A 27,410-nucleotide genomic window follows, 5' to 3' on the forward strand; every position below is an offset into this window, starting at 1 on the left:
ACGTGGTTTAGTGGTAGACTTAATGATGGACTTAGAGGACCTCTCAAGGACCTTTCCAACTTAAACTTTTCTATAATTCTGCTGGAGGGAGGGAATGGAGTAGTTTATTAAACTGTTAATAGACAGGAGAATCATGCTCCAGAATGAACTACCACATGAGCTACACTGCCTCCCAGTTACAAGCAGATAACCAATGCTCTGTGAGTTATGCAGGTCTCTTCATAGAAAAAGCAGAAGCACTTCTGGAGTGCTTCCCTGCTCCTCACAATCCCTCACACACACACTGCCATGGTGCCAGACTGCCTCTGAGGATGACACTTCTCTGCTTGTTTTTTTTTTTTTTTTGTTTTTTTTTGTTTTTTTTTTTTTGTTATTTATTGAAAAATATCCTAGGATGTGGTGGAGTCCCATTCACCGCAGGCTTTCAAGATGCAATTGGACAGGGTGCTGTGTAATCTCATCTGGGCTTTCTCACCCATGAAAGGTTGGATCAGATGATCTTTTGAGGGTTATATTATGATTCAAGAAATCATGATCACAACTAAATCTGTTGTCAATCATTTTTGTGATTGAGACCAAGGATGCAACATGACATTTAGAATAAATTCCAAGGCTTTAGGTAACACCATATACCTACAGTTGAAGTGACGAAATAACAGATACTGCAGATAACTGAAATAACTGTACGGATCTAAACTTTGTAAAAATCAGTATAAATACAATACCAATGAAAATAAATTGGGAGGGGGGAAGGTATTATTGGAAAGCAAGAATATTAAATCTATTTAGATTAAATTTAGCAAGAAAAAGTTAATCCAACAGCACAGTCTTGACATTTGGGGCTGGATAGCAGAAACCTATGATCTCAAAACAAGAACCTGTGCCCAAGGCATCCTTTGGGATAGTAAATACATAAGCCTCATGTAACAAAGAGGAGAAAAGAGGGACCATTCACGTTCTCTGCTATATACTGCATCTTTAAAATGGCCCAGCATTTAGAGTGAATGCTCTAGTCTGTCTTAGGTCACTATCAAGTTAAATGCATATTCTCCAATAGTCATGATACACTTCTTCTTCAGGGTTACTGTAAAGAAATTTAGCATTGGCCAGTAAGCTTGCAGCATGGCTGTCAAACAATTTTAAAAGCTGCTGCCAATCAAGGGCCAGAAATACCTCAAGGAAAAGTATATGGCAGGTGTTTGGGATCCTTTGGCCCCAGAGAAAGAGACATTAAGAGACTATAGGGGACTGGGTATTGATAGAAGGAGAAGCTGAAAATTATCCAAGAAAAAGAAATCAAAAAATTCAGATCCCAAATTCTGCTGTTAGGCACCTACATCCATCTCTTAGGTTTTACTGAAATATTCAAAATTGAAGCTCCATTCCCAGCAGAAAACTTCAATTGTATGGTTCCTGCAAAATTATGGCCAATCTATATTTATTTATTTCACTTCCAGAAAAAAATTAAGTTTAGATATCAAAAGCACCTTTAACTCTGCCATCTAATCAGATGCTTGCCATTGTTTCTTCATTTTGGTGACATCATCTTTTAAAGATAAATTGATTAAAAGGCATTGGAGATAAATACCAAATCATCAATCAAATGAGATTGCCTCCACCATCTTTTCCTTCTGTCACCTACTATGCTCCAGATACTTTAATATGCTTCAAATGAAAAAAAAGTAAACCCAACAACAATAAAATAAAAAAAGATAACCCAACCCCCCCAAAAAACCCCACCACTTTTATAGTAGTTAACTTTTCAGGGATAACATAAGACACAAAAATATACATCTTCAATCTATGCTGTTGATGGTAGAAAATGGAACAGAGCCAGCTCCTCAAAAAAACACACTAAACAGAAAATGCATTTACAAATTAAATGTCTTCAGAAGGGAATCTTTACACATTTTACACATAATAGAAAATACTTTCTTGAAAATTTATGCTGTGAAGATTAGGATGGCACCTGTCAGGCATACTATTAGTACAGAAATTGAAAAACAGATTTCATACAGAGTATGCACAAGTAGCTGAATAAAGGATATTGTTGTTTTAGGAGGCAGCTGTTAAGAAAAAAGAAGACAGTAGGGACCAACAACTAAACACTAAAAAAAGAAATAGCCTGATGTCCAAGTACTCACAGCTGCATCTTATATTTTCATATAAAATTAAAATACTGACAAAAAGCACAGGGAAGATTATGAAAGCTTACATATTTGGGAAAAAAACCACAAAAAAACAAACAAACAAGCAGGTAGAGAGGAAAGAAAAGAGCTAAAATGATGTCTACTTAACTCCCTATTATTAACCAGGCACAGATAGAACTGTACACCACTGTGGACTGTATAATGAACAGCAATGTAAAAATATATGTTGAGGTGATTTGGGGATCAGTGACTTCAGAGAAATTCTGAAGAGTGTTTCTCAGGAACTAATAGAACCTTTTAAATCTTTCTGTCAACTTTTTTATAGTTGTGCTGTCTCCAATGAATATATAAATACATGCAATAAAATGTGGACATCTGACAAGAATAAAGAATATATTCAAACAGTAAAAGGTAAAAATAATAGCCCAATGCAGGAGCTGAGCATCACTACATAAGGCAGACATAGTTTCTGGGCTGAAAACTTTTGATCAGAGGGGTTAATCCTTTCTTCACAGGAAGGATGAAAGCAGACTCAACTTCCTTTTCTATTTGATTTTAATTGATCATGTTTGTTGAACTCATTCCTTTTGGGGACAATATCCTATGTCATTCTTCTAAAAGACATAGAAATGAGTTCAAGAGAAAGTAATCACAATTTTGTCAGTGATGGGAAGAAATCAGTATACTCCTCTAACTTACTACCTTTTTCAAGCAAAAAAATTTAATCAACTCAACTGCAAGCTGCAGATGCAGATGTAATAAAATCATCGCAAGATTCAACCATCACGGTTCACCTTTCTTACTCACAACATCTTCTTTTTATATAAGAAGATGAAGGCATGCTGCAAGATACACAGCTGAGTGAAAAGCAAGCTGCAGCCGAGACAAGCTTAGCAAAAGCTCCAGCAGCTCCTGGTGGCTTCGGGAGGGATAACTATCAGCAGCTGACAACAAAGATTTTGCTGGGTATTTCATCTGTGGTAATACAGAAAGCCCAGACAGCAAATCTAATTTGAAATTTGGTCAACACATTTTGAGGTACAGAATGGAGAGCACAAGCATAGGGCTTGGACTGGGGCTTTCATACCAGATCCTGCACATAACTGCACCCACACCCAGCTGATACTCTCATCACATTTGGTGTTGCATTGAAGCAATTTAAAATCATGATTTAAAAATTCTGAATTATCTTCTAGTCATTTTCAAATGCATGAAAAATACCTCAGACTACTGTAGGAGCGGTTTGGAGTCTTCTATTGCTGTGGTAGTATCTATTGTCTGCTATGTCAGATGGGACTTCCAGAGGTAAAGACTCAAGTTTTGAATTGTCTAATGAGTTCCCAAATAATATGCCTATTTTCATGGAAAGTCGTTCAAACAAGCAGAGACAAAAAAAAAACCAAACAAACAAAAAAAAAAAAAAAAACCAAACAAAAAAAAAACCCCAAACAAAAAACCCAAAAAAACCAACCAACAAAAAACCAAAATGAAACAGCACTGAAAATATGTTTTCCATAGATGTAGGAAGAAAAGACAGTGGTGCTGCACAATGCGTAGCAAATGCTTTTTCAAGAAGATGAAAGGCAATGTGTTTAAAAAACAGGTTCAGGAAGCCATTGGCTTCCATGTGAATATCTTGGAAGCACACCCTTGCATACAAAATCTGACCAGAAATTACAGAGAAAGGCTGATTTACTGAGAACTTCAGCAAGTAATGCAGGGTAGCTGAATAGGGAATAGACTTTTCCCTCAAAATTCTTCACAATCCAAGACAGGTTGTTTCTTGGGCTAACCATGGCAGAACCAAACATCATGCCTGAGTGATTTCTCCCAGAATCAGTGAGTTTTCAGTCTTTCTCAATTACAGAAAACCAATTTGAACAATAAAGTATAAAGAATTCAAAGTAGATGCATTTGAACTTATAACTGGTAACCAAAATTCAGACACCACCACTTTGCAAAACTATGATTTTCAAATAGGTGATTCAAATCAGCCTGGTATACTCCAGCTTTCACAGTCCACCATAAGAGGAGTCTCTGATCAGTGTAAAAAAAATATTTGAATTAGTCTAAATTGGAGTTTACTTACTTTTAGTGTTGATTTTTACAGTTTCTGTTTTCCAAGGAAAATATTTCTTTTCAACCCCGTAAACCCTGCTCATACAGTCAGCACTTGTGGGAGGTCTCATCATGGCCAAGTATGTGCCATGTAGCCGACATTCATACAAGCAGTAAATCTCACCAGGATTTTAGGAGCGAGATCTTTACATCGTCTTCAGCCCCTGAGCTTTCTGTATTTAGACAAAAGAAACAAAAAACCAAAGGCTCAGCCTCTACAAAGAAGCTGGGAACGTTTTTGCTCAAACTGTCTAGCACTCCAGTCAGGCAAAGCAGGATTTTTCGTGAGTCATAGTGATGCAAGCTGTAACTGAACAAGTAATCTGAAAGACATCGTTACTAATAACAAAAAGTAAATACTATAAAATGAAGTTTTCCATGGCTTAGTCACAAAATATCACAATATTTCAAGTTAAAATACAACTGAGCAACAGAAAACACTTTCACATTGTAATCTACAGAGTCACAAATAGGTGTAGAAATGCACACAGAAGACATAGTGTTCTAATCCATTCATTAGAAATACCGAACCACTTCTGTAAAGTCAAAAACCTCCTTTCTTCTAAAGCTGGAGTATCTTTCCTCCAAATATGTTTCCTGACAGAACCAATGGGAAGAAGGCAAAAGCAAGTGAACATATACAAGTAAACCAAAATTTACAAAATTTCTTAATATTTATGTTCTAAAATAAGGTGAACAAAAAACCAGCTGCCTCAAGCACCCTATGCTAGAACTCAGCAGTATTAACTCCCAGATTCATGTAATTACTGCTTATTATTCTTATTATTCTATATTCTATAATATCTTATTATATTCTGGTCCTCTTATGTGAAAAATCTCATGGCCTGGTGAAATGCTTTGTTCATAACCTTAAAGGTTTCTTTTTATTTTAATTTGAAATTTTCATTGTGGACCTACTTCAGCCCTTTTTACTACAGACTTGCTTATGGCTCATCTGTGCTTTTGACAGAACTGATGAAATCAGACTTTCAGCTGAATATAAGGACTATCAGTGTTCAGCTTTTCTCACTTTCCCTCAAGTTTGTCTTTCATACTTCTGAAGTTTACTCTTTTTATTTGATTTTCTGTGTTTGCACACACTATTTGGGTTGTGGATAATCTTTTTTCTCACACATTTTTGGCATTTCCTGCTGGTAGATCTACATAAAGAATCATCATTTAATTTTTAAGACAGTGGTCCAAGATAAACCCTAACTCCTCATGTTCTCAGCCTACCATTCTGATTTGCTTACAAGGTGCTTAGTGCTTTATGTTGTGCATTTAGTATTCTTTCTGCTATGACAAATCTATGCTTTATTGTGTTCTGGAATTAGCTGTCAGTGCAATAGGACTGTAATTGTGTCTAACCCCACAGTCAAGGCAAATTGCAAAGCAATTTCAAGTATTGCACCCTAAGCCTCGACTTGTCATCACTGCTGTTCTTGTCATTGTTTTCCTTTTCCCTTCATTGGTAAGCTTGTTGTTATTGTAATTCAAGATTTGTATGGCTCTCTAAGGCCCTCCATCCATACCCCTAACCTCAAGAACTCTAAATGCACAAACAAATGTGGAAACAAAACTAGAGTCGTCATCAAACAGAAAAATAAAAAGCTAAGAAATCGAATCCTAACTCTATCTTTGATTTTTTCTAAACTCTATGTTAAGCTCTCACATTTTTTTCTGTTCCCTGATCCTTAAAGGTCTAAAAGGTGGCTTAAAGTCCTCTTGGAGTTGAGTGGATTAACATTTTTAAAATTTATTTCTTCCGTTGTTCTTTTTCACAAACTGTATGCAACCAAATCTATTCATTATTCAGAATGATTCACAGATTCCTTCAGTGACTAATTCTTAACCGGCCCATAAATCTCAAATACTGAAAGAATAGTATTGGAAGCAAATATGCTTTCTAAAACCCTTTGCAAGTTGGTTAGCTCTATAAGCCAATCAATAAGAAAAGACAAAAGAATCTCAAATTTTATAGAATTTTTTGGTGGAGAGTAAGATCAGAATGCTAAGGTTTTTGTGACATGACTGAGTAATTAGTGTATTATTACAATTCACTGCTTATGTGGTCCTCCTTTGCCAGACAGCCTCTACCCTAAAGCAAGGTGTAAAATATTTTTGGTGAAATTTCTGACTGAGAATTATAAACACATGACACTTAATCTTGAAGTGAAATAACTGAAAATGAAAACTACACATATTCCATATCAGACACCATAATTTCTTTATTCTACTCAGCACTACTAAAATTAAAGTCCAATGCCCAGTTATATATACTGCACTTCAAAAAAATCATGTGCATCAAATTGGAGACAATCCAGAGTAGAGAAAAAGGAATGATGAGGTATCTGCAAAACACAAGCAATTAAGTAAGACTGCAGTAATTGTGTTTGTTTAGTCTAAAGTTGAAAAGATTACATGAGCCAGGGGTGCAGAGGGGTGGAGAAGGACAAGGCTTGAGAGAAAATGATGAGAGTCTTTAAATATTTAAGAGGCTTCTTCAAATGGGAAAGAAAAAAGTAATATACACTCTTGTCTTTGGTGACAACAAAAAAAAAAAAAAAAGCTTGTGGTATAATAAGAGAAACTGAACTTAAACTTCATGAAAAAGAATTTATAAAGTTTAAAATAAGGAAGTACTATGATAGATTATCAAAAGGATAGAATTTCTATCTGAAAAACTAAAGCTTTTGAAAGAACAAATTAAACAAATTAAACCTGTCTAGAGTAAATGAACTTTTCTAGTTCCTTATAGCCTTCTTTTGTGTCACCATGATCATCTGTGCTACACAGATAATCTCTTGTGGCCTCACAAACTGACTTCACTACAGTTCTGTGCCTGTATTTGATGTCATTTTTTGCAATTATTTAGCTATTTATTAAGCCCTTATGTGAATTACATTTAAAAACTCATTAAAATGTAATAAAATAAATGCAAGATATATTTCTGAAGAAAAACAGAGCATCAGCTAATTAAGTCCATGTTAAGACATTTACTTTTATTTCCTTTGCCCATATAGTTATCATAAATTGCATGCTATACTATCAGTCTGCAATGAGATTTGTATTAAGTTACATGTCTCAGTGTCATTTGACATGTGAATGTATAAAACATAGACTCTGACATATTAGCCCCCTCAAAAGCTCATGCCTCAGTAAATATTTCATCATAAATTAATTCCAAATCCACTCCCCTCCCTCCAGAAAAAAAAAATAACAACAAACTTTGTATGGAAAAAAACACCTTTCTGACATTTTTAATGCATACCTCTTTCCTGAGACAGATTATTATTTACTCCCGTATCAAGAAAATTTGCAGCAGTATTCTTCATATCCAGTGTCATGTCATGACAAACTTCAAGGAATAGAGGAAACATTACTGACTTGCAAAATTGTCATGACAGCCACCAAACACAAATCTTTTATCTGTTCCTGAACAGGGACATGCTGAATGGAAAATAATGAAAAGAAATCTCAAGCATGCGATAAATCTTTTACAGTGTGTCAATTAAGTCACCTTGGCAAAAACTGAAGAGATCAGAGCTCTATTCCTGATTCTGACAACAATCAAACTGTCTCGATCGATATCCTTCACAGCACTGCTCTTCTTCTTGTATTTCATTAATGCAGATTACATAAATCCATTGGAATACTTCTTCTGCAGGTATGTCAAGTTACAATTCAGTTTTGACTTCAGCCATGCAATGCATTAAGGCCATTGAATAATTAATTTTTAAGGTATATAGAGATCCCTGTGAAGATATATAGGCAGAGATCAGTGGATACCAAAAATTAACAGTATTAACTATTCTTTAAATAAAAAACAACAGGAAAACATCAACACAGCTAATCTGCATGACAAGCAGAAATAAAAAAAAATATTCATTACTGTTCACAATAACCACAAGAACCTACAGGAATTCTGGATTAAATATTGATAATTCTTTTCTACAGGCAAACAGAGTGATAACTATTTTTCAGAAGATGGTAATGGATCAATATTTATTTTGCAGATACTCATTATGCTAATCTGTTTACCATCATATTAATTGAGTAATAGATATTTTATCAGCCATAAATGAATGCACGATTTAGTAACACCCAGTATATATGATACTTACTATATTTAATTTAAAACTTGCTTCTTTTGCAAAGTTACTTAGAAAAAAAAAAAAAGGAGAAAAAAGGAAAAATCAAAGAACGCAACTGACAGCAACTTTTGCCCGTGATTCACCTCCTGTTAGGGAGGAACAACAGGAGCAGTCATCGGGATAGACAGAACAGCTGCTTATGGGTCTGACAGACTCTGAATAAACCTCCCACTGAAACTGGGAGTTGCTCAAACTTATAAACACAAGGAATTCCCTGTTAAAGCTTACACTCCTGTGCTGCTAGTAATCACATGAAATTGTCTCAACAAAACACAGCCCGTGACACAGAACAACAAGCAATCTTTGATGTCCTTACTTTTGTTTGTACACTCATCTTAATTCTGAAGTGGAGCACCACTTATTCTATAGTTTCTATGGCTAAGAAACTGAACAGGTTTAGAGGATCCACTGCATATTTCCCTTTGGAGCCTCCCACTTCAATCTGGTCTGTTGGCTTCAGGGCATACAGAAAGATGTTTGCTGTTCTTTGAATAACAATTTTGACCATCACAAGAAGAGTCAATAGAAATTAGATCATCATCTTTCACAGCTGTGGGCTTAGAGCAAATACTGCTTTTCAGCCATCCCTATGCTTTCTTATCTTCAAGCAGACAAATAAAGTCAGAACTGATAAAATAAGAATAGCTGGCTTCCTGCTACAGCCACTAACTTATGAAGATCATACAAACCCAAAGTATTCACAAGATGACAAAGAAACAATTGGGGTGTTTTTTTCTGGAGGAAGAAAACTATACTTTAAAAAGTTACACTAATATATTCTTATATTTTTTTTAAAAAATAATTTTACATCTTTTAGAAAAGTTATTTATTTTCAGTGCTTACTTTAAAGTAAGCATTTAATTTCATTTTCTATATTCAGACTGGGGAAGCAATTACATAAAGAGCCTTGGAGTTGGGTCAATGAGACTGAAAAATTCCTCCCAGGCTGGAGGAAGTAAGGGTTGCATTTTGAGTTATCTCATTCAATTCACAGCATATTTTTCATTCTAGCCAGTGTAAAAGCAAACAAACTATAGGTGTTTTGTGATGAATTCCTAACACATTATTTTTCTATCTCCTTTAATACATCTTTTTTTTCCTCTAGTTCTGCAGCTAAGTTACAGCTTCTATAAATACTTATTAGTCAGGACAGGAGCTACCCCCACTCACTCTAGGTGGTTTCAATACAACTAAGTGTCACTCATTAAGAGGTCAGAAGGTTTGTATCTGGGTAATCTTAGAGGTAGAGGTAGTAGATCCTAAACACTTCATTTCTTCTCTATTCATATAATGTGTTTTTATAATACTGTAGGTCTTATGAACATTAAAAGTTACATGGGTTCTGTTGTAGCTTCAAGGCATAGAAAAGTGATTAGCATTTTCTCTCCATGTAACAGCCCTAATTGTGACTTTTACTGTAACTAATATGATTGTTATTCTATTTATTTCCATTAGCACTGCTTCTAATTATTATTTGTTACTGCTTCTAAAACTACTATTATCTGACCACAGTTGTCAGATAAATCATCCAAAAAGTGCTTGTTAAGGAAGGCAGAGGAAACAGAATTTTACTCTGGACCCTACAGAATTTGGGAGTCCCCTTGGAGATTTTGATTTAGTATCTGTACAACAGAATCTTCTCACCTCTGCATACCTCTGCAAGACACTCACCTTGAGTCTTCATAAAGCATGTTCCCCATTGTGCAGCATGGAAGAGGAAAAGAAGTTTCCTTGCTAATCTAAACAGTGGAGGAAATGTCCACAGCTACATGAAGCATAAACAACTAAGTGACCTTTCCTGCTTGAAAGTTTGCTGCTGTGAGTACCTGCAACTCCGAAAATATAGCCAGAATGTCTGGCTATAGAATTAACTAAAAGCAGATAAGGAAACAAGAGCCAGCAGGAGACACTGAGAACCTTCTGCTGGGTGACAGAGACATCCACGATCTGACATATTCCTGCCTTAAGCAGCTAAGACTGCAAGTAAGCCAGCATGGAGAAATGTTACATTTTGACACAGCATAGTTCTTCAGATTTCATCTCAACCCTGCTGTGCAACTGAGATCTGTAATGTGGGCTGCATGGATACACTTCATCTAAAGGAGAACAGCACACTTGTGAATAGAGAGTTTAACCCAGGAATCCCATATCCATGGGCTATTTCCATTATCTCTGTGTATGTTCTGTAATCTGTTGCTTATCAATATCTTCATCAAACTTACCCTACCTTAAAAACAAACACCAAAATGTACTCATCAGAAGTAAACACATGCTGGTACCTTTGAATTTAAACTGTAAGCCAAGAACTAAATATGAATATTAAGAATCAGTTTCCTCTATGTCATCAAGTTGTCCATTGAGAATACTTTGTGAACAATTCAACAACCCTAGTATTAAAACTCTCTAATAGATTATGCTTCACTTGTCGATTTTTTCAGCTACTCATCACAGAGGTACCTAACTACACATTTCTTTGGACCATTTCATTTAACAACTTAGCTGTCCTCAGCTGACTTTTAAATTACTCATGGAGCTCCTTCTGTGTTTCTATCTTTGGCCTTAGTTTACAAGAAAATGAAATCAGAATTATCTGTTCTAATTGCAGAAAATGTAATATTTCTCTTGCAAGCATTAGTATTTCTGCATTATAACTAGCAAAAAGCACACAGGACATAGGACAAGATGAGAAGATATTTGAAAAGTCTCAAAAATCTGCAATGTTGTGTTTTCATTTGCCTCACTAAACCATCTGAGCCAACACAGAGATATTTTAATGGATATTAAGAGGAATCAGGTCTCACACATACCACTAGGTTTTATCTTGCCTAGTATTCAGGCCTAGGTTTAAAGCCTAATCAACATCAGGATCTGTGTTTGGCTTCAGCAGAATCAAAATTTTACAATGGTACTTTGAAGTTTTGTAGTTAAACTTGTGGTTTAGCACTGTGAAAATCCGAGCTCTGTTCTGCCCAGCTCAGCTCAATCCCTGTCTGAGCTCCAGCAAGCCCTTGAGCTGCCCTCCTCCTTGGCACACTGCCTGGTTCAAGACAGAGTCTGCCTTGTTTGTTCACTACAAATTCCTGAAGCCCAAGACTCTCACTGTGTGTTTTCTATCACAAGGGGACCCTGATGTTGGTTGAAGCCTCATAAATCTAAAAAAATGCACATACTCCTGAGCAGTGAAACCTTACAGACATGCTGTCCTTGTAAGGTATTAGCTTAGAGTCATAACTGGAAAAAGCCATCTCTCTGAGTTTAGGCAGAAGTAGAAACATAGTGTAAAAGTGACTATGCAACCAGAGATGTGAATCCTTCAATTCAACTAAAATTAGGAAGGAGGCTTACCTCTCAAGTTCCCAGTTTAGAATACTTCTATTTTAAAATGCAATATTTCAGTACTATTGTTAGCTAAGAAAAGAACCACACTGCTGTCTTTTAAATATCACTTGAAGTGTGTGTTACTAACTTGGAAAAAAAAAGGGAAAATGGAAAAATTAAAAGAAAGCCCAGAGGTCTTCATTTTATAGTTAAGGTTAAGTGTAGGTGTAGGAGGAGGAAAAGCTGTAGCCTCATTAATTATGTTTTTAAGTATCCATATGTGATTACAGCAACATATCCTGAAGACCTTATTAAAAAAAAAACATTCTCTGCTTTTAGTCTGTCTCAGATTTAGAACAATTTCTTCTACAGCTGATAAAGCCATAGTTTCAGGTTATGAAGAATTAAATTAATCCAAGAAGAGAACATGTCTAAATTCTTATTGTTGGAATTAATTAAAATTGTAAAGTAAAGAAGGAAGTTGATAGTAAAAGTAATTCCTTGGAGCTAGCATTCCAAGTCAGACTTTTATACTTCACTAAGTAGGCCAGTAAAAACTTTCTGATACACTTAAAGAAAAATATACTGTCTGAAAGTTGAAAGACTAGCAAAGGGAAAAATAACCACAATACAGCAGGAAGTAAATCCTCAACTTTTGTGGATCATCTGCAAATCTCTTCAGTACTGCTATGTCCACTACAAAACTGGAGGAAATGTCTAAGAAAGGTTAATCAACTCAGCCAAGGTTGAGAAGATGCACAAATAAGACTTTATGGCATCTGTCTGTCAGCTCATCTACACATTTGATGTTATATCACCTGAGTTGAAAAATCACCTGAGACAGAAAACAGCAAAGTTATTGAGAAGCATTTCAAAGCAGCCTTCACATAGCCTTAGGTGTCTTGAGAATGCCATGGCAAGAACCTTAAACACTTTAATTTGTATCCAAGAAGATAGACTTGTGACAATAATGACAAAAATTTAGATGGTTACTGTTCAGGTCAAATGAAAAAATTAGCTCAAGCACATGATGTTCAGCCCAGTTTTACTCTCAGGGCTATTAATTCTTTAACCTTTCCTTGACAGCTAGCCTGCAGAAGCACAGGACAAATAAATGACTCTATCATGCATTTGTGGGCTTGTTACTACAGTATCTCAAACACACAGGTGAGAAAAGAACCTCACAGATAAAATAACTCTAATTTTCAACATTGCAGAAACACGGGATGCTGAATGAGTCATTTCTAGGAAATCAAACCCAGAATATCTGGCACCATAAATAGCAGCTCAGGAGAAGCTCACATACCATCAAGCATTTTTCACTGGTGGCCTCAATCCTGACTAAAATCTTTGAACAGAACAGGGCCATAACTGAAAAGGGATATATTCCTCAGCGAGGCAATACGGATTAATCTATAGGAAACTCTAAAAAGATGAAGTATATGAAAAGTCTAACAAGAGTTGGAATTAGATTAAATTTGTGGCAAACTGTTCTTTGATGTGACAGGATCATCAGTAAGGAATTCTGACATCAGGGATCTGTATGCTGCTGACTGAAAGAAATGATGATTGGAATAGCTGAACTGTAAATGGAAGAAAAATCCAAATGCTGGAAAAAAATCTAAGACCAGACCCATCATGGAGTTGCTATCTGAGAGTTCCTTGGGCTGAGGTTCAAAGGACTTCTCTTTATTGCATAAGGGCCTGATAAGCTTCTGATGAACATGACAAAAGCCACCCAGGCAACAAAATAGCCAAGGAGGCATCTATGAACTGTGACCATGACTGTTATTGCACAGTTATATGGTGGCAATAAATCATTGCGTCAATGTAGTCATTGGTTAATTTAGTACCTAATTTGCAGCTGCATTTCAAAACTCAGCTTGACTTACATCCTTGGGTAGTTTGTGGTCTTTGCATAAAGAAAAATACATTGAAATTCTTTTGTTTACAAAGCATAAAGAATTAAATATTTGGTTTTGGCTTTACAATGTCATATGCTGACAGTCTGAATATAGAAATTTCTGGACATATTTCCCAACTCTCCAACAGCTATGGAAAGAGGTTCAGGTCTTTTTCAGCTACCATTTTTTCACATCATTCCAAAGACCATTCTCTCTGACACAACAGAACTGTAAATGTAATTCCTAATGGCGAAGAATTGAAAAGGTTAGAGAATATTTGCAAATCTAAATTTTAAGCTCAATTAAATGAATTGGTTCATTGGGCTTTATCACTAACAAACACCTAAATACAAATTTGCTTGTGGAGGCAAACAAATTTAAAAGGCAATAAAAAGAAATAAGAGGAGAAATAAAAACTTATGACTGCACATTAAACACCTTCCTCCCAGACAAAAACAAGGATGGAAATTACCCTGCAGTTCTTTGCACAGTTTGACTGGCCCTAATTTTTATTTAGTCAGTTTATGCTTAAGCCATAGTAGCTCCTTCCAACTTATATAGCAGTATGCCTGAAATACTAAGAATGCCATTTCCTCTTGCTACACCAAGTTGCAACAGAAATTTTGGTAGGATTATATCAAGATGCCTTAGAAAGTCAATGGCTTACCAAGTGAACTCACAAAATGCCTTCTCCACCTGCCTACACACATGGATTAATTTTGATTTGCTTTGCTGTTCCTATTTTCTTGCACATGCATAGAGACTACATTAAAATGTAATCCGGCCTTTCTCATTGCAAACCGTTTAAAGAAGCAAACTTCTGAGGTGAAAGGAAAAAAAAGAACTTGAGAATTGTTGAGACCCCCTTTAAAACTATTAAAATTGTTTCAGAATTTAATTTCCAAGTTATTGAGAAAGGTATGAAAAGAAAACAAAGTTACAAAACTATGCCCAAGTCAATTTGCTAATTTATGATATATCTAGTCTTTGTTTCTCTCTGTGTCACCTAGTTATATAAATTAATACAGGCAGATGTGACTTTATGGTCATTTTCTACTCAGATAAGATAAACCCCTTATTAGAAACAAAACATTTTCACCATCCATTTATCATAAAAGAGTGGGGGAAGGAGTAGAGTGAATTCTAACAGTGAAGGAACACCAAATCTGGGTGCACTGGGCGCACTGGCACAGGAGGTGCTCGAGCCTGACTGTGCCCTCTGATCTGGACAGCACAAGCAGGAGCTATTCACCCTCTCAATCTCCTAATAGTAAGGCATATGTCATGTCCAGCACATGTCCATGTGTGTTTCAGAAGTCTGATTGAAAATTCAGTAACTTGAGGAGAAACCTCCCTAGGAAGTCTGAAGTGTCAGAGTGAGAAACATCAAACTAAAAGATGATTGCATTTCTCCTGAATTTGCACCCAGTGGTACTGTTTGTACACAGATAATGAAGCTTTCAGAGGCACCTTCAGGAAGAAGCCCAGGATTCAAAAGTGTCTGCTTTGACTTTCCAGTTTCCTTCCAGAGGTCAAAGTCAGGACCATTCATGAAGACTTGGGCAAACACAGAAGAATACCTCTTAAAGGACAATCTTTCCAAAACTACATGTGCCTTTCAGAAAGCTTATATAGTTTCAGCTTCAATGCCTTGAGAAACAACTCAGATACCCCTCAAGACTACACAGAAATGTTAGTTATACAAACACCTGGCCAGATTATTCTGTGTGAAACTGGAGTGAAGGCAAAAAAGAGAATAATTGAATTGCTTGTCTGCTAACAGGAAAAGAAATGCTAGGCTACAATGGGAAGAGGAGGCTGGATAGTGATAGCTTTATGTTTTCATGAGAGGAACAAAAGCAGAACAGAACAAGCCTTCTGGCCTCTGAGCTTCTGAGTGTTTCCCAGGGTACAGAGATCTCACTGAGGAAAGAACAGGTGAAATAGAGCCCACAGGACAGAGAACCAGTGAAAGAAAGTCATTTAATTGTTGCCCTGAAAACTCAGCTTCTGAGCTTGCTAACATAGTTTTCTAAGGACTTTCCCAGGACAGTAACTGTAAACATAAATATGTGTACATTCTTTCTGTTACACGTCTTGTGATGGACATCTCTCATGGCCAGTGGGTGGGAAAGTGTTATCCTGACCACCCAATCCCTGGCCATGGTCAGAAACCTATAAATCCTGGGAGGAAAAATAAACTCTGCTCTTCCTTTCACCACACCTCGACCTGTGTCTGTGTGATCTATTCATCTTCAGCAGCAACATTTAATTTATTAAAAAAATCTGCAGATCTACTATTTAATCTTAAAACAAATAATTTTGAAATGCAATAGGAGAAATCAGCAAAAAAAATGGTCATTTAAATTGAATTCATCTACCAAAACAGTGTGAGAGCCATGAAAAATGACATGGGTCAGAAAACTCTGCAGGAGTCTGACAAACTGCCACGATGAACGGGAATTGAACTTCATCTCTTGATTCCAAATACATGATCCATCACAATCCTGTCTGTCATCCAGAAAGGTCAAGAGTCTCTGTTCAGTTGTTAATTTTCTACCCCTCTTGGCTTCTAACAGGAGTTACTTAAATTGATGCTGTGTTTACCCAGGCACAAATGATAACCATCAAAATATCTTCGTTCTGATAGGCACATGTATGTGGTATGGAAGGCTAATTTGCTGGAAGTAAAGCTGTATATAAAAGCTAACATTTAATAAAGTTCTCTTAGCTACTCACAGACTATTAATACTTTGTGAGCTTCAAGGAAAGTGCAATCAAAAAATTAACAAAATGGGCTCAACTCAGGAAGGAACAAAGCGCTCATAATGCAAAAACTAAGTAAGTTGTCGTAAGATATAAAAAAAACCTTTTCTGAGCCTAAGTGTCCCAGCTGATTGCATTTGTGTATTAAAGAGCTTTATACAGTGAATTGGGTTTTTGTGGCAAACTTTTTGTAGCAGGGGGGGCTAAAAATTTCTATGAGAAGCTTCTAGAAGGTCCCCCTGTGTCCAAGACAGATCCATCATTGGCCAAGGTCAAACCCATCAATGATGGTGGCAATGCCTCTGGAATAATGTACTTAAGAAGGGGGAAAAAAACCTGTGTGGCAGAAGACACAGCCAGAGAATGGAGGAGTGAGTACACACAACAGCAAGAGCCCTGCAAACACCAAGGTCAGTGAGAAAGAGGGGCAGGAGGTGCTGGAGCAGATGTTTCCCCTGGTGCAGACCATGGTGAAGCAGCTGTGCCCCTGCAGCCTGTGTGGTTCCACAGTGGAGCAGAGGAGGTCCCACGGAGGACCCCACTCTGGAGAAGGCAAATGCACCTGAAGGAGACTGTGACCCTGTGGGAAACCTGTGCTGGAGCAGGCTCTTGGCAGGACCTGTGGAGAGGGGAAAAGGTTTGATGGCAGAATTTGTGATCCTGTGGGGGACCCTCTTCAGAGCAGCCTGTTCTGGAAGGAAGGGATTCACGCTGTGTAAGGAATTGATGCTGGAGCAATTTGTGAAGAACTGCAGCCTGTGGGAAAGACTCACACTGAGAAGTCTGTGGAGGACTGTCTCCTGTGGAAGGGATCCCACACTGGAGCAAGGGAAGAGTATGAGGAATCCTTCCCCTGAGGAGGGAAGAGCGGAGAGACTATGTGTGATGAACTAACTACAACCCCCATTGCCTGTCCCCTTGTGTCAAGGTAGAGAAAATCATGAATGAAGATGGAAAATCATGAATGAAGATGAACCTGGGAAGAAGGAAAGGGTGAGGGAAAGGTGTTTTAAGTTTTGGATTGTACCTCTTACTATCCTCTAATTTGACTGGAAATAAAATAAACAAATTCTCCAAGTTCAGGCTGTTTTGCTCCTGATGGTAATCAGTGAGTGATGTTTATCTCAATCCACAAGCCTTTGGTCATATTTTCTCTACCTTGTCCATCCAAGGAACAGAGGGATAGAATGGCTTTGGTGAGCACCTGGTGACCAGCCCAGGTTCAACCCGACAAAATAATGACAAAATAATGTTAAAACAGACAGCTTACTATTATTTTAAATAAACAAATCAGCTGCTGGACAGCAGCAGGTAGCTCAGACAACTGAGTAATTATGGAATTTTAAGTTTATAAAATCATTTATGTTCCAGAGGGTCTCCAAACACTTGGAGAACATTTTGTTCATTACAAGAACTCCAAGGAAACCTTATACACCCTTCATAATTAGCAACAAAGAAAAGAGATCATAAGCAATTTCCGTGTGTTTTGTAAATATTGGCATGTTTAGTTCTAAATGGCTTTAGTTGCACAGCTGTAAATTTAGTAAATGCATCTTAATCATGAAATACATAATGAGTAAAACCACTTAATTAGTATATCTCCCTCAGAAATTATTTACCTAATGAGATGTAATTGCAGTGAATGCTGTTTAATTGGAACACAATTAGCATATATTCCACACCATGGTACTTACTCATTACCAAGGACATTCTGTGGTGGTTAACCAGGTGTTAAAATCACTGCAAAATTTTAACTTTCCACCAACTGATAACACAAATCGCCAAAAATGACAGTTTATGTGAACAGAATGCAATTTCTGTTACTGCATTTCTATTCAAATATAGTATTTTCTGTCAGCTTTTTCCCTATTTCTAAAATCAGACATTTAAAAACTGAATGCTAGGAAGTATTTGTAATTTCTTCCATTTGGGCAAACACTCTGAATTCCTACAAGCAATTACAGAACTTATTCACACAGTCATAAAAATTGCACATGCAAACGGAACTTGGGTCCCAAGTCTTCACAGATGATTATTCTCAAAATATCTTATAACCAAAAAAGCCATTTAATTTGGACTCCAGGATATCTAATTAGATTTCCCAACTACCAAAATAAAAATGTACCCCAAACTAGATGTAAATCTGAGGGAAAAAAAGAAAAAAGATTGGCAGGCATATTGCCTTTCCCTCTCTCTGCCTGCAGCTGCTCTACGATGAGCTGACAGCTGAGCAGTGCCACTGTTCATTTGAGGACTGTGACAGGAGACAAGGTGATGGGATCACCAGTTCACCCAGTAAGAGGGCAGAGGCAAACCAGGCAAACACAATCCTGAACTAACAGGGCACTCACTGACAGCTGGAGGTGACATGTTTCCTCATGAACCAGTAGTAGTTCAAAGATGCACTGCCTCCAAAATGCATTTTGAATTCACATTTATTCATTTAGAGATAGATTCTTAGCCCATTTCTATGTTTTTACCAGTGGAATAAATGCTCAAGAAACTGCACTGGATGAACTGCTGAGATGAACCCAAACTTGCCTACTCTCTCTGCTACACTACATGGTGACCCCAAAATAGTTTTCCAACAGCTAAATAGACCTGGTAAGAGCTCAAATGACCCTTATCTAGCACTGGGACCCATATGGCTGTCTATGTCATGCAACGACTGCACTGTAAGCAGTCACTGGGGCCTCTTAAGGCAAAAATCCTCTCTCACATGGTCATGACACTGAAACTCACATGGTGTCTAGCACCAGGTTGCTCTGAGAACCACTGAGGTGCATATGGGCCACTACAACACTTCAGCTTATTACTGAACAGTGAGAACAAACAAGACAGCATGGAAAAACCTTGACATATGAATTCTAACTTCACCAAGTTACATGTTTTGACAAGGAGCATCAAGGACAAAGGATGGCATATTGCCTGATAGACCCTGCACAGGGCTATTTCACAACTAGAGCAGGCAGTACATCTGTGAGCACACAGAGCCATCCCCACTGCCCTAGTCTCACAAAGCTCTTCCTTCACTGTTCAAAAGTAAGGATAATAGGTCCATGGGATGTCAGCATCATACCTTCAGTGCTCCTCAGACCACCCTATCCACCTCATGAACAAACACATGAAATTCACACCTATGGCACACTGTCCTTTCAGTGGTCCCAGCCAATACTACTGAGCATGCAGGCAGCTGCTCTCCTGTGAGATGGCTTCTTGGGGCCAAGGGCTGGCTTGCACTGCACCCTCTAGATGAAAGCAGGCAGAGAGGGATGAAAGGAGGCACAGGCTTGGCACTGCCATTGCATACAGAATCTCTGTCATCCATTTCATAAACACCACCATATGCCAGGAACAGAGCCAGATTTCCTAATTTAATTTGTGGCTGAAGCAGAAGTCCCCCATCCTTGTCCAGGGACATCTTCAAAGTGCTCACATAGCAGTCAAGTGAGACTGCTGTAACAAATATGTCTGTAGGAAGGAGACAAAAGTTCCCTTTATCTTCAGAATAATTCGAGTCATGTTCTCTCCTGGATCAAGATGTTCTGAATGCACATGGTAATTGCTCACTATATCTAGGATGGGCTTTGTCACAGAGGGAATTATGCACTTCACTCATAACAGAGAACCAACAATATACTTAACTGATATAAAACTGTGAGTTTACAAAGTCCAATGGTAAATGCAACAGTGGCTTAATGAGAAGGCATACTCAACTATTTACTATATAGAAAACAGGGTCAGACAAAACTCTTATTGAGAGCTCACAGCCTTATGTATGAGAAAAGACCACACCAGCAGTTACTGCACCTATATTTAAATATTTTAAGAAGCCAGATCTCACATTACTTCAGCTCTATACAAACAAAAACTGAGGGCTGACTCATGATGTTAAAAGCACTCCTTTGCCCATTGGGGTTGCTCTGTACCACTAGGAAGAACAGCTGCCTGGACAGATGGCCTTCAGATGATTACTTTAGGGCCCAAACTGGACTACATACTAAGACAGAAGACACTCTTTTCTGACCATTTCTACATGATGGCAAGACTCTAGAGTATCTTTGCTCACAGCCCCCACAAATGGGAAAATAAAATTTAATTCTGTCATGCATATTAAGAGCAAAATATTTTTCTGGCACAAGTTAGGGTATATTGTGTTTATATGTGTTTTGCCTCTTGAAAAGGTGGGAGTGCTGGGGTAGGTTTCCACATCTCCCCACTCTTGCTACAAAGTTCTGGTAAATTCGTAGCATAAATCAGCCTGGCCCTCACAGATAGGCCAAAAGCAGGTGGTTTGGGTTGAAACAAGTATTAGACATATTTTGCCGAATTCCTCGGGGATAGATACTATCTATTTATCTATTAATGTGCAATGTGCCATAGGGTGTAAATGAATACCATTCAGGGTATGGGTATACGTAAGATGCATTCTACTGAGCTAGCCCTTTGGGATGACCTAACAGATCTGCATGAATGTAGATGTTAAAGCTGCAAATCCAAAGATTTTCTGCATCCCTTAAACCTTGAAGCCCATTACAACCACAACATCCAACAGACCTTACAGGTCCTTTATTTTCATGCAATCTACATTACCATGTGTTAAGTAGATAGCTTTTACTAGCAACTGATAACATTGAACAGATGAGAAGCATTATGTAAAAGCCCATCAAAGTACAAAAGAGGCACAGTAAAGAGGTAGTAAACATGTATTTGAATGATTACCATTGTTCTCTGTCTTTTGTGCAGTTTTAAGTATCCATAGCAGTCACACAAAGGATTAATGGCTTTAGCTCTTTTATATCCTGATGTTCATGTGTCTGGGATCTTCAGAGTGACTCTGCCTTCCCTTCTCCAATGACATCCTCCACAGAAATTAGTTTGGGTATCCTTTCTGATTTGCCACAAAAAACATATAAGAAATCTCAGACTGGGGAAAATTTCAGACATGTTTATATTTCTGGACTGAAAGCTTTCCAAGAGTGCCTAGGAGCACGGTTCCTGGAGAATGAGGGGGGAAAAAATGGAAAATGGAGAGAAAGAGAACAAGTGCATTATACAACACTCATAATCTCATCCTACTGTGCTGTCTGCTTGCTTATCAGCAGCAAGTTTGTCAAGCAAGGAAAGTGCACATTAAGAAAATCTTGCTAAAATAACAACTTGATTTCGCATTTCAGCTCTCACAGGCAAGGAAAACGACAGCTACTGGTATTAACAGAGTAAAAGGCACACACAGCCATTTGCTCTTTGGAGATACTTGTAGTCAACAGGATTGCAACAGGATTGGCAAAGTTCTACAAAGAAAAAAAAACCCAAAAACAACTCCATTGATTTAGTACAAATCTCCCAATATCCAATATTTGCTTTAATAAGACCATAGCAGTATATCTGAAGTAATACATTCTCTTTCAATGGCTTTCCTGAAGAGAAAGTAACATAAACCACTTGAAGCAGGCAGAAATATTGGAGAATTTTGTGTTAAATGCAGATTTTGTTGGCTCCACAATGTGTAAGTAAAAGTCTGAGCACAACACTCAGAGTTGTTCTGCTGTGAGTTTTTTCATTCTTCTTGCAGTAATACTGATGCTTACAGAATTGCCAGCCTTGTTAGTATTTGACATACATGACTGAACCTCCTGACAGGAGGCAAGGTGCTAGAACAAAAATATTAGGAATGCTTACTCACTGAGTATCAGAAAACATTGATGTTACACATTGCAATATTCCAGAAATTCATTAAACAGTTTATCATGAACTCAGGTAGATGTTCTGTGGTTTTTAGGATTGGTTCATGAAATTTCATCCTTCAAAGTTATGATGTGGATTTGGGTTTCTAATGAAATTAAAAATATACAGATTTTGCCTCATTTGAGTCTATGATCTCAGCTGTATGAATCTGATGTGCTTTGGAGTACATTCTGTGTTTAAATGCAAAAAAAATTCTGTGTTTAAGGCAAAACAAAGGCCTAGTAAAAGAAGACTGCAATATACTGTGGTCTTACTAAAATATCATGATAGATGAGCAGAATTAAAAAAGAAAACAAACTAAAAGTAGGGTTACAGACCTTATATTACCTCAAATTACTATTTTCTCCTCAATATGTAGAAAAGCAGTTCTAGCTAGAAGCCTCCAAAACCAAGACAGTCATGTAAGTCATGTCTACATCACACCAAGCTTAGACAACAGTGAGTGAAAACCACACTGGCTTCAGGAGCTGATACAGGATAGCTGCTGCAGCACATTTTATTACACAAGCTGCAAGAGCCATTAGCTTGGGCACAGTGCCATGGTAACACATGAATAGGAACAAGGTTTTACATGCAATACATTATATGCTTTCAGGAACAAGGCACTATACTCAAACAGTGCTGTGCTGCACTTTGTGATCCTCATGCACATTTGAAATCTTTATACCTTTATACACAACAAAGGAGTTTGTTCCTAGGGGAAAAAAAAAAAAGCCTAAAAAAAAAAAACAAAACCAAGGTAGGCTTCAGATAGTTCACTGGATGTTTTTATTGGAAAATATTGTTTTGGAATAGATGGAACAATGTTTCACAAAGTTGCAATTGTACATTACCCTGAGGAAAAGATGCTCTCATTTTCCATATCCATCCAAGATTTTGTTCTCTCATGGATTCAGTAAAGAAACTGTTGCAAAGAAAATACAAATCATTTTGGGAGATAAGACACACTTAAAAGTTAAAGCAAGCAGAAGGGGCAGTCAACTACCTGCTGAGCCATCTGAGTTTCAGAGATAAAAGCCAGTACTCAGCTAGGCTTTTTTCACAAAGCAGCACTGATCCCTCAGCATGCTCATTCTTAAAAAAAATCTGGTAGCAACAAGGATCTCAGCTTCCAACAGAAATGGAAGCAATATCAAGCAAAGGGAGCTCTAATAAGGGTCCATGAATTTCGGAATTTTTGTTAGATATGCATTAGCAAATGGAGGTTTACTCAGAAGGTGTATGAAGGAACATTCTCTTGTGCCTCCTGTGGTGTGTGTGTGGTAAGACACCGATGTAAGCGTAATTTGTTCTTTATGGCTCTAGAGCTTGCTGTCTTTGCAGTTCAAGAAAAGTAAATAAGTGTTACATATACATATGTGCATATACATGTGAATGTACATATACACATTTATAAACTGATGTACCTATGTAAATACATATATTAAAGGATTTAATACACGAACACAGTCCTGAAGATAGAAAACTTCATGCCTGTAGTGTGCATACCTACATGTAACTCTTCATAGGAATATACTGTTCAGCTGGTTACGTTTCCAAATTTCAAGTCTGTGGACCTCTGTAAAAAATATATGTGCAAGTTTAAAAAATATTCCAGTGTCCTTTTTTATTTTAATTAAATGTAATTTGGAGGTAAAGTCTTTGCACAAGTGAAAGAAAAAGATCACCGTATGTCTCTCACTCTTTATATAGTAGATTCAATTTTCAAAGCTCATGGAAACTATATATACTTGTCTCTTTTATTTAATCAAATGTGAAGTATTTTCCACTACCTGTATAGCAGGACAAAATTTCAAAAATTCATATCAGTCATGGGTGATGTAAAACACAGCCCCAAAGAAGAAATGGATCTTCAATATGCAAAAATATTGATTTCTGTTATGAAGTTGTGTTGAAGAGCTAGAAATAAATTTTGAAATTATGATTTTGTTCAGTCGGAAAGCAGAACAACCTTCAGGTCTATTGGAGGACTTCAGAGCCCTCTCCTCCCAGGAATCTCCATAGGAGCCAAAGTATCTGCTACTAGTCACAGAAATGGAAAATGCTCCCATTACTAATTCACATTAGCATACAACTGCCATAAGGAATCTGCCACTTATCATACAGAATATGCAACGTAGGAAAGTATCAGATAGTGTGTGTAGATTTCAGTGGTTGACCACAAAGTTATACAGTTTTGTTTCATTATTCATTCACACTGTTACCAGTAACTGGGCTGATTACTCTCCCATTCTTCTTCTTGGTTAATTTTTAACATGATCCTACAGAATAAGTATTGTGCAGTTCCATAGGCCAGTGGTTTCTGAAGAATGAGCATTGTACTAACCCAACAGGTGTTCAAACATTTCCTCATCTGACCAAAACACAACATGCCCTAGAGCCCAGAAAGGAATTTGAACCCCATTTGGGTTTAATCTAACCCTTCACAGACCTGAGATTCATCTCTGCTTAAAGCAAAATGGGAGTTTTTAGTATATTCATATAGCCACTTTAATTGCTGCAGTGGTAAATTCTCAGCTTGCTGTCAAGGGACCAGAGGACTCCAGTAGAAGTCTGGGTGATTTCAAGAACAAAGGATGTCAACCATTCAGTACTTCAGCTTGTCAATAAGGCTGCTATATATGCTTTAAAAAAATGCAGACTAAAATTTATAATCAAATTTATACTCAAATTACTTCTTCCTATGGACATGTTTATCTAAAAGCAGCCTATCTGAAATGACCCAGTTTGTAACATTACATCACCGCAGCCCCACTGGAACACAGGCCAACATTGTGCCCTCTGGCAAAGAAGGCTAATGGAATCCTGGGCTGCATGAAGAGAAGAGTTGCCAGCAGGCTGTGGGGCAGGTAATCGTGCCCCTCCATTCAGCACCAGTGAAGCCACACTTGGAACCCTGTGCCCAGCTGTGGGATTATTAGCACAAGAGGGACACGGAGCTCCCGGAGAGAGTGCAGTAAACAGTCACTAAGATGATGAAGGAACTGGAATATGTCTCCTTTGAACGAAGACTGAGAGACCTGAGATTGTTCAAGCTGTAGAAGAAAAAGCTCACAGAAATCTCGATATTGCACATACTCCTGAGGGCACTAACAAGGCATTGCCTCTTTCGTGGTTCCCTGTGACAGAACCAGAGGCAATAGGCCCAAACTGAAAGACTGGAGCAGTGGGAAATGCTTTTTTACTGGGAAGGTGACAGAGCACTGGCAAAGATTGCCCAGAGATGTGTGGAGTCTCCATCCTTGAGACTTGAGCAGCATTGGAACAGGGAAGCTGAACCAGATGAACTCCTGAGGTTCCAGATGAACTCACTTCCAACCCCAGCCCCACCATGATTTTGTATTTTGTTCAGGGAAAATAGCAAAAGGAATCACATGAAACGTTTCAGTTGAGGGAAAAAATCAGAAGTAAATCTTAGGATTATTAAAAATAGCATCACACTTGTCAGAGTTCTCAGCATGCTGACTGGAAAGAGGCACAAAATTGCAATAATATTTTACCAGAAATGGCAATATAAATTGAGATGAAATTGTTATCCAGTTCTATTTCTCATACTATCTATGAGAAAAAATAGAACTAGTACATGGTACATAGGTGAGTAGAAAAGTCTGCTTCCTCTGCACTATTTATCATGCTGTTCTGTATGTTCTGTACCATGTTTCTGAACTATATTCACAAATTGTATATAGGTAAGGCCATACAGTCTAATGACCTATCAATACCACTTAGACCCAAATCACAGGATTCCTGAAAAAAAGACAAAGTTACAGAAGCTGTACTTGTTCATTTGACATTGCCACATGCTTCTGAACATTAGTTCTCTTAATAGAATGGCTATATCTTGATAGTTTTTGGTGGCTTCAAATAATTTCAATTTAATAAATTAATAAGAACCTCAGGATATGCCAAAGACAAAATATCCATAAATCTGTACTTGCTTACTGCAAAACATATAAAAATGGTCTGTGTCAACAATCTCATGACAATGCTATTATCTACTAGCGTTCAAAAGACAGAAATTCAACCAAAATGTAAGAGATATGAAGGAAACTGCAACTTGTTATTTCATTTCTAATAATTCAGTATTGTCAAATATCTTTCCTACCTGTCTGCATGCACCATACCGCCTTAAACCACAAAAATAGTAAATTTAAAAAGTCAACCTCTGACTTTTTGATCTGTCTCTTAGGATAAACACATAGGCTGCTTTGGAAATAAGGTCATAATTCAATTGGAGACTTCAAACATTTTCTGCAATTCAAACACAACAAGTGAAATTATGATGCCAAGAGGTTAAATTCCAGTTCTGTTTAGATAAATCTGGATCTCTCCAAAATAGCATCTGTCAAAATATTACAAGATACGTAAATTATAACACTGACAGAAAGAATCCATGAAAGAAAATCAGGAAGCTGTAAAGATAAAGTATAAAAAATGGAAACAGAGAATATGCAAGTAAACCTCAACTGATTTAAAAGAGGTGGGGGGGGGGGGGGGAGCAGGAATGAGAGAGGAAAGAGATATTTAAAGTAATGGACTGACATTACTACAGAAAAAACAGAACTAGGGCCACTTTGTTGGTTTTAAAGCAAGATAAGCACCCTGACCCGCTTCAGCACAGGTGGCTATCCCAGCCACGCAGTCCATATCTCACTTCATCAATGTGATGGATGGTGAAAATGGCGATTTATTGCAGGGAAACATAGCATTTTATAGCCTGGGGTCACTGTGTTACTCTCATCTACATACGTCACACCTGGGTGCTATTGGCTAATTGCAAGAGAACTTACTATCTTGGTAGAGAGGGGGACTGCTAACTTTCTGTTACATCCCGAATTCTTCCGCAGCACCAGGCCCTAACTACAACACCACTTTCACTGTGCATTAGCTAATTCCTAATCTAATGTCTCAAAGAAGGCTGATACTGGAGAGAAAAACAGGCTCTGCAAACCAAAACCAAACACTCCAACTTGTTCTCCTGCATACTGTACTCACATTTGGCTGAGAGATGCAGGGTTGCAGTCCAGTATCTACATTTTCATCAGATTCCAAAAGGTATTCTGCCTGACTTTCATAGGCATTCTCACAGAGTACATGGTATCTGTTCAGTATTAATGATCAAGGGAACAAACTGTCTTTCACCAGTGAATGTAAAGGTTTCCATTCTTCTGTTTAGGTCAGTGCTGGAGACAAAACAGTACACTGGCTAACTGCATGACAACTAAGGACAGATCCCATTGTAAAACAGACCA

General features: G+C 37.5%; 1 long non-coding RNA gene across 5 annotated transcripts in view; it reads right to left on the bottom strand.

Moving 5' to 3' along the window:
* Nucleotides 1-326: 326 nt before the first annotated feature.
* Nucleotides 327-27,410, bottom strand: part of LOC111941764 (uncharacterized) — a 55,426-nt gene continuing 28,342 nt past the window's right edge. Inside the window, exons 4-9 of one of the 5 annotated variants that reach the window (XR_015280101.1) lie at nt 27,154-27,341; nt 23,651-23,716; nt 22,992-23,062; nt 21,133-21,408; nt 7,789-8,023; nt 327-4,441 (exon numbers count right to left, since the gene is read on the bottom strand). This is a non-coding gene — a long non-coding RNA (uncharacterized LOC111941764). Of the gene's footprint in view, nt 4,442-7,788; nt 8,024-21,132; nt 21,409-22,991; nt 23,063-23,646; nt 23,717-27,153; nt 27,361-27,410 lie in introns of all 5 variants that reach the window. The other 4 variants (XR_015280100.1, XR_015280104.1, XR_015280102.1 and 1 more) reach the window with 4 other exon arrangements.

The sequence above is a fragment of the Cyanistes caeruleus genome, chromosome Z, assembly GCF_971803275.1.
Source record: "Cyanistes caeruleus chromosome Z, bCyaCae1.hap1.1, whole genome shotgun sequence".
NCBI lineage: Eukaryota > Metazoa > Chordata > Aves > Passeriformes > Paridae > Cyanistes > Cyanistes caeruleus.